The sequence below is a fragment of the Benincasa hispida genome, chromosome 11 (genome assembly GCF_009727055.1).
Source record: "Benincasa hispida cultivar B227 chromosome 11, ASM972705v1, whole genome shotgun sequence".
In the NCBI taxonomy this organism is placed as follows: domain Eukaryota; kingdom Viridiplantae; phylum Streptophyta; class Magnoliopsida; order Cucurbitales; family Cucurbitaceae; genus Benincasa; species Benincasa hispida.
In genome coordinates this window covers 40,770,381-40,779,436 of record NC_052359.1, presented here as the reverse complement: position 1 = coordinate 40,779,436, position 9,056 = coordinate 40,770,381, and positions in this window count along the sequence as shown.

Genomic DNA, 9,056 nt, shown 5'->3' with positions numbered 1-9,056 from the left:
AAGTTGGGCCTCAAATGCAGCCAACATATCTTGGGGTCTTGCGATAAGTCCTTGCTCGCTTGGCTCAACGTTCTTCATCGTTAATGGTTCTTCCACCCTTGCAGTGGTGGATTATCCCTCAATGCTCGTATTTTCAGCTCTGCGACAACGTCATTCTTCTTTCTTCAATCTCTTATCGTCCTTCTTCCTTTGTTTCTTTTCCATCTTTCTCCCTTCCTTCTCCTATTGCTTCCTTTGAGCCCTTTCTAGCTCTTCACGCTCTCGCTCCTCCCTTTCTTTTTCAGCCTTCTCCTTTTCAACCCTCTTTTTCTTTTCCACCTCCTTCAGTAAATCACTTATGAATCTCTCATTAGGAGTTTGTGGGTGTGTCCTCCTTAGCATTCATTGTCACAAGGGATTCCCTTTGCGACACCACCATCAATCCAGCTTGGCTATCGCCTTGTTGCATAGGCTAGTTGATAACTCATGCTTCAATCAGTTCTTTGTCTCGTTCCATGTTGCTGAGAATGCTCTCATTCCTTGTCATCTTTCCTTTGTAATTCGCTTGTGGTGGGAAGTTAGGGTGTGACCACCTAAGGACTGGGGGCAGGGATACCCTTCTTGTTTGGTCTTGTGCAGCTTACTAAGGATGGTGGCGCAACTGGAGAAGGGGGTGGTTTCCGGGTGGTTTTAGGCTTGACTAGTGGTCGAAAAGGTTTGGGTTGGGCAAAAGCTCACCAACTTGTCGCTAACAATACGGCTTCTCTAGCTAAAGTTGGGATTTCGGCCAACGAAGCTGAAGAGATAGGGCTGTCGGATTGGCCTCCAGAGCTTGTAGAAGTGGATTGTTGAGAGGCCATGGATTCTGGTGAGAGTTTGATAAGAGAAATCAGGAAAATTATGATCAAAAGAAAAGAAGTAGAAGAATGATCTCTGGGGTTTGAAAGATGCTTGAGCTCGATAAAGGATGAAAGGAGAGAATGATGAGGTTATTTACAGGCGTGGGTGATGAAATTTCAATCGAAGGCATAATGAGTAACAACAGGCTTAGAGAAGTATAAAAGCTTGCCTCTCATTAAATTCAGCTCAGACAAAAGTACATTTCGTTTGACGGCACACTTAATGACCGTAAAAAATGTAACCTAAAAACCTTTTGCATTCATGCGTTAAAGTTTGCAGATCTTATAATTATTCGATAGTAAAGCATTATCGCATAAGTCAAGCAGTTGCAATCAATCATCGCATATATTTATTAATGCACACCATCAAAGATTCAATTCAAATAAGGTCAAATCAAGAAGTCATGCAACAGGTCTCAAAATAACAAGAATTAAATAATGCAAAACAAGAAGTTAACTATGAAAGCATAAAAAGGATATAGTGGACATCCCTGGAAAGATTAGAATTAAGTTGTCGCAGGGATGCATCCATGCGAGCGATCAGGCTAGCCTGCCTAGGTCAATGGTCTCTTTGTCTTGATCCACTGAGCCTCCACAGTAAGGTTTTACATGCTGACCATTGATTTTAAAGATGTTGGTCTCATCTTCATTCATTAATTCCATAGCTTCATGCGGGAAAACTTCTCTTACAATGAACAGTCCAGACCACCGTGATTTAAGCTTTCCTGGAAAAAGATGAAGATGGGAGTTGAATAGTAAAACCCTCTAGCCAACGGTAAGATCTTTATTACAAATTTTTCATTCGTGCCATCTCTTAGTCTACTCCTTGTAAAGCTTTGTGTTTTCATCTACGGTGATCCGTCATTCCACCAAATTAATTTAGCTAAACTTTTTTAGCCTCGCTAGCCCTTGCTAAATCCAAGTTCAGTTTCTTCAGGGCCTACTGCGTTTTATGTTCCAATTCCAATGGGAGGTGACATGTCTTCCTAAACACCAGTGCATAAGAGGACATGCCAATGAGTGTCTTGTACGCAGTACAGTAGGCCCAAAGAACCTCATCCTGCTTCTGCGTCCAATCCTTTCTAAAGGTGCTTACCACCTTCTCTAGTATGGACTTAATTTCTCAATTGGATACCTCCGTGTGACCGTTGGTTTATGGATGATAAGAAGTTTCGACCCTGTGATTGACATTAAATTTGGTTAGCAAGTTTGAAATGATGCAGTTAATAAAATGCGTACCTCCGTCGTTGATTAGCGCACGGGGCATTCCAAAACACGAAAAGATATTCTTTTTAAGAAATTTTTCCACCATGGTCGTATCATTTTTCTGATAGAAATGGCCTCCACCCACTTGGATACGTAATCAACTGGCACCATAATATATTGATGTCCACCCACTTGAAGTCAATGACATCTTGTTTTTATTTGATATGTTTCTCGTATGCTGGCACCAATTGCAATGTATCACATGGGCGCGGGCATCCTTGAACAAAGTGAGCCAAAATAGCCACACTGGAGAACCTTGGCAGCAACCCTTTTCCCCCAAAATGTCCACCATACGAAGACTCATGACATTGCTCCAAGATGTGCTGAACTTCAATTTTAGGAACGCATATTCTTAAAATGTGATTGGATCCAAGTTAGTATAAAAATGGGTCATCCCAATAGTAAAACTTAGCCTCATGTCGAAGCTTCTTCTTCTACTAGTGTGTGTAATCTTCTGGTGTCTAGGCACAAACCACGTAATTAACAATGTCTACATACCATGGTTCACTGCTGCTCAAAACCATCAACTTTTCATTTAGAAAGCAGTCCTTGATCTTCTTTTCTTTTCTTTGGATCTTAATGTTCTCAAGCCTTGATAAGTAATCTGCCACCTAGTTTTTTGTCCCTTTTTCGTCTCGAATTTCTAAATAAAACTCTTGAAGCAATAATACTCACTAGATCAATCTGGGTTTTGTTGGATTTTATGTCTCAAAACTCGTGTTTGTAAACAATAGAACTTATTCTAAAAATTCAATAAAGTTGTTATTGAATATATTGTTTTTTAGAAATACAATAAACCAAAGTCCCTTGATTATTACATGAGTACTTGAACTTTATATGGAGACATGCAAGTGGATCAGGTTCGAATAAATAGTCAAAATGATCTACAATATATGAATAAGGTTGGGTGCCTTATTCTGGTAACACTATTGGATGCAGCCTACTCTGTAGTTGTTACAAAGAGTTGTAAAGTGCTACAAACAAAGTGATCCTAATTCGTTCATGTTGGGACATGAGAAGTGAGGGTGTCTTGTGAAAATGAGTTTTGTGCAAGATCGGACCACGAAACCCAGTCACTCTTACTTTATAACATTGTTTACTGTTTAAGACTGACTATTTCAAAGCGATGACCTAGGTAACTTGACCTTAATCCTAAGCTAACTATGAGCTCCTGTTTGTTCGAGATTATCCTTTGATCTGCAAACGGTGAGAGTAGACCAACTGCCTCTCAATAAACTTACCATTTTGGGGATAAGATTGGATGAATAGCTGAGGACATGGGGTGCAAGATGGAATTCACTCCTACCCAATTAAGGATGGTAGAGAGGTTGTTCCCTCCAAGTGCTGATTCTAGGTCTTGAACAAGGGGCCTCACCCTCTCATTGGCCCGAAAGGGATTCGATTTATATTGGATCACAAATCAATTGTTTATTAGGGGATCAGTGGGACTTAAGGAACAAGAGGTAATTTCGGGGGTAAAACAGAGATTCGACCAAACCATTATTATGAGCAACCTGTGAAGGGTTAACTTACTAATCATGGTTATATCGACTGGACATAATATATCTACAGTGAGGGGAGTTCAGCTGTGGGCTTCAGTGGAATCACCCATTAGTTAACGAATGGGGGTTAGATCGGTCTAATGAGTTTAGCCGATTAATCTAGGATTGTTGGAGCCCATGATCTATAGGTCCACAAGGTCCCCTTACTAGCTCGTAAATGGATTAGCTCTAGAATAACGTGATAAGTTAATTTGAAGTGTTCAAATTAGAATTAAATGAAATTGAAGACATAATATTTAAATATGATTTAAATATTTGAAGATGGTATTGTGTAAAATTAATTTAATATTTGATATTAAATTAATTAGAATTATTTAAATATTTTAAATAATTATTTATTAATTTTATTAAGAAAAATTATTTTATAAAATTAATAATATTTTCAATTTTATTAAATAAAATTGATTTATGAAATCAATTTATTAAAATTGAAAAAAAAACACAAAATGGAAAAATTAGATTTTCCATTGTCTTCATGTAGTAGCTCACTAACAACCTACTTCTTCAACCTTCATTAACACCAAGCATGAGTTGCATCTCATGCATCAAATCTCTTTGCATGAAAGTCTGCAATATATTGAAGAGATTGGGTGTTTTGAAAGGAAGACAATCGATCAAATTTTTCTTAAAAATTCGTGAGCAAAGAAGTTGTTCTTCTGCTGGGTTGCTGCTATGAATCAGTCTCTAAATTCCCTTAATTAAAACTTATTTTGAGTCCCACTACTCAATCTAGAGCACCAAGAGGATAGTAGGGAAGATATTGGGGTGGTCTACAACAAGATTCAAAGGAGATTTGCAGCTGAATTCGAGTTAGAGGAAGTTCTTCAAAGGTATGTCATGAAACCCATTTATTTCTATTGAAGCATGTTTTCTTTTCTGACAAAATTAAAGAATTAGAGTACTTATGGATCCTGGTTTCCTCCGCTGCACATTGGTACGTTCCAGCAGGTTTTGCATCCTTCTTTTCCATAAGGTATCTGATCACATAATGATCAGTGTAAACCACAACCCTTGTCCCCACTAAATATTGTCTGAATTTATTGACTTCAAATACTATAGCAAGCATTTTTTTTCTGTTGTTGCATAGTTCTCTTAGGATTCATTTAAGGTTTTACTGGAATAATAGATTGGATGGAGGGTTTTATCCATGTGTTGACCCAGCACCGCACCTATCGCGTAGCTATTCAAGTCGCACATCACTTTGAAAGGATGCGACTAGTCTGGTGCCACTAAGATGGACACAGAGATGAGTGCATTTCTCAATGTGTTGAATGCTCGAGTGCAAGCATTGTCAAAGTTATACAGTCTGTCGACTTCCACGAGAGCACTAAGGGGTCTAGCAATATGGGATAAGCTTTTGATAAATCTCCGATAAAATCCCACATGCCCCAGAAAGCTTCTTAGCATCTTGACATTTATAGGTGCTGGCAATTTGGCGATTGTGTCAATCTTTGCTTGGTCCACCTCTAACCCAACCTTGGAGATTTTGTGTCCCAATACAATGCCCTCGGTAACCATAAAATGGCATTTTTCCAGTTGAGGATAATATTGGTCTCTTCATATTTCCTCAGAACATTTTCCAAGTTGAAGAGGCAAACATCATATGAATTGCCGAATACAGAAAATTCATCCATGAACATCTCCACTAATTCTTCCAGGAATTCAGAAAATATTGTCATCATACATTTCTAGAAGGTGTCGAGCACATTACAAAGCCTAAAGGACATGCATCGAAGGCAAAAGTGGCAAAAGGGCACATCAAGGTAGTTTTTTTCCTGATCTTCGAGCGCAATTGCTATCTAGTTGTAGCCTGAATAACCATCCAAAAAATAGAAAAAGGCATTCCCTGTAAGTTCGTCCGACATCTGATCAATGAATGGGAGGGAGAAGTGATCCTTATTTGTTGCCTGATTCAGTTTGCGGTAATTCATATAGATCTGCCATCCAGTAACAGTTCAAGTGGGAATCAGTTCATTTTTACTAATGGCCACGACTGTCATAACTCCTTTTTTAGGCACGCATTAAACTGGGCTTACACAACTACTATCGGAGATAGGGTAAATTACTCCAGCATCGAGCCACTTAATGATCTCTTTCTTTATAACTTCACGCATTGCTAGGTTCAGCCTGCGTTGTCTCTCAATGGAGCCCCCATTTCTTTGCTCTAGCCTTATTTTATGCATGCAGTATGAAGGACTATCCCTCGAATGTTCGCTAGGGTCCAGCCAATGGCTTTTGTATGCTTCTTCAAAACTTTCAATAAAGCCTCCTCGTCTTCTGCTTTTAATGCGATAGAGATAGTGATTGGCAAAGTGTCATTATCGCCTAAATACGCATATTTTAGATGCACTAGCAGATAATTTAGCTCTAAAATAGGTGGCTCTTCTAAGGATGGTTTAATTTTTGCTGTTTCTCGTTCAGTCAGATTCAAGGGTTCAAACCTAGGGTTAGATATTATCGACACATGAACTTCTTCCATGGCTAGTCATTTTCCTTCCTCTTCGAACTCCTTCTTCAACAATTCCCAGTGTCCAATTCCCACATCATCAATGCATGGACATGTCTCCAGCTCATCTAGATATTTCAATGCATAAAACAAATTGAATATAACTTGTTGAACATCCACACAAATGGTCACCTCTCCCTTCTGCACGTCTATCTATGCTCATCCAGTGGCAAAACATGGACGCCCCAAGATCATTGGAATTTCACTATCCGCCTCATAATCCAAAATAATAAAATCAGCAGGGAAAATAAATTTATCTATTTTAACAAGCACATCTTGAATTTTCCCTTCAAGATGCGTTATGGATCGATCAGTGAGCTATAGGGTTACTGTGGTGGGTCTAGCCTCACCTATCCCTAACTTTTTGAAAATGGATAACGACAACAAATTGATGCTTGCGCCCAAGTTGCATAACACATAGTCGACTTCTTTTTCCCCCCAATTGAACATGAAAAAGTGAAGCTTCCTGGATCCTTTAGTTTCGTAGGGATGTTATTTTTAAATAGCGCACTCATCTAGCCTTCGTTTGTTTGAAAGAATTTTTTTTTAGGAACTTCACATGGCTCGACATTTGTTCCAGAGCTTCCACAAAAGGAATGTTGATGTGAATTTGTTTCAAAACATCCAGGAATCTATTGAACTATCGATAGTCATCTTTCTTTTCAGTCTACTAGGGTAGGGAAGTGGGACTTGCAAGACTTCACTTGCTTGTTTTTGTTCTTTTATCACATCAGGTGCTTGCGACATATGTTCTAGACTGGTTGGTTGGGAAGAATTTCTATTGTGAGAATTTGCATTATCAGGGGTTTGATCTAAGTATTTAGACGAAGTTGTTGGAAGGTTTCTGGTTGAAGTCAAGATAATTGACTCATGGTTATTGTTTCTGTCTGAGGTGGATGGAGATTCAATTTCTTTTGTTGTAGGAGTCTGTGATTTTACAGGTCTAGCTTCTCTGGGTTTAGCTGTCGCATTAGATGTCGTCTTTCCACTACGCAATGTCACAACTTGACACTGCTATTTTCCATTTTTGTGGGAAGCTTCAGAGTTACTCGGCAGGGTGCATGGTTTCCTATTTTTCAAATTGTTGGCAATCTGCCCCACTTGGACCTCTAAATTTCGTATGGAGGAGGTTTGCGACTGGATTAACGCATCATTTTTCTAAATGTACTTCTTGAGGAGTACTTCCAATGATGATGATACGTTGGAACTGGATGTCTCATTATGATTATATTGCTATCGATTCTAGTGTTAATGATGGCCTTAGGGATGCTAACAAAATTCTGGGGGATTCCCTCTATGTGCTTGCTGTTGTTGATGCATGCTCTTTTGCCTAGACTGGTCTTGATCTCCACCCCAAGTGAAATTAGGATGGTTCCTTCCATTAGAATTGTAAATGTTATTGAACGTGTTATTGTGGATGGTGAAAACTGTCTGGGGATCATGTGGGCAAGCCTTAGCTACATGAGGTTCCCCACTTTGTATACTACTTACCGGACAGCTTGCATCATGATATTCAGCTGAGCAACATTCGTATTTAACGCACCTTGGTTTATTTCCATGGTTTGCAGAAGATAAGTAACAGTAGCCATTTGGGTAGCTAGTGCGTTCATCACATCCGAGTGTACTATTACTTCTTCCATCTTTCTTCTATCAGCTATTTCCATAATCGTCAATAACCCAATCATCCATATTCCTGAAAATCCAAGTCCAAGATCATCTTGGCCTCAGTATAGCTATTGCCCATAAATCCACCTGCTGCAGAGGCATCTACTATTGCCTGCATGGCTCTATTCAACCCGTTGTAGAAGGTCTCCATCAAAACACAGTTGGTGATGCCAATGTGTGGGCAATTACGTACAAGGCGCCAGAATCGAACCCCAGCAGTGCTCAAAGTTTCTGAGTCTCTTTGAACAAAATTCAAGATGTTTTGTTGTCTTATTGCGTTATCGACTGGAGAAAAAAGCTTTTTCATAAAAAGCTCAACTAACTGGTCCCAAGATACAATTTCATTTGTTTCAAGGGAATAAGCCCATTTCTTAACCTCGTCACGGAGAGTATAAAGAAAGAGAGATAGTCGGATTCCTTCTATTGTTATGCCTAGAATGGAAAATGTGTTGCACATTTTCACGAAGCTCTGAGATGGGTGTGTGGATCTTCACCCTATAGCCCTCTAAACTACCCGATATTTTGAATCATTTATAGCATCACGGGCTTAATTTCGAACCTTGAGTTCTCATTAATGGTTGGCCTCATGATATCAGGTGAGAAGTCATAAAGATTCGGTGTCGCATAGTTCCTCATTGAAAGGTTGCGGTCAGCAGCAAAGAAGATAAGGTCTTGCTGCCCTTGTCCAAATGCTTCATTTCCCCCAGCCTAGTCATTCAGATTGTTGTTATTAGCTATATTCCTTCTACGTCTATTCATGTTTCGTTTTAGTCTGCGATGGAAGGTTCTTTCTATTTTGGGGTCAATATGAATTCAAGGTCCGTACCGGTACTCATACATTGTTTGCCGCTTGTCACTTAAGCTTGCAATACTCATGGAAAAAAAAAGTGCCTACAAAATCACAAAAATCCAACACTCGATTAGTTTCCAAATCCCTGGCAATGACGCCAAAAACTTGTTGCGCGTATTTGGCTATCGTAAGCTACACTAAATTGAAGATGCAATATCAATATTATACATCTAGTTGCAGTAATCATGCGCTAATCACAAGTTTTCTCGTTATCAAGCCAAGTATAACAAGATTACGAGTTTCTCAGGTAACCCAAGGTCGAACAATGGGGTTTGTACTAAGAGAGTGACAGGTGAATGTGCGTATGCGGTGAAGCAAATATTGTCAGA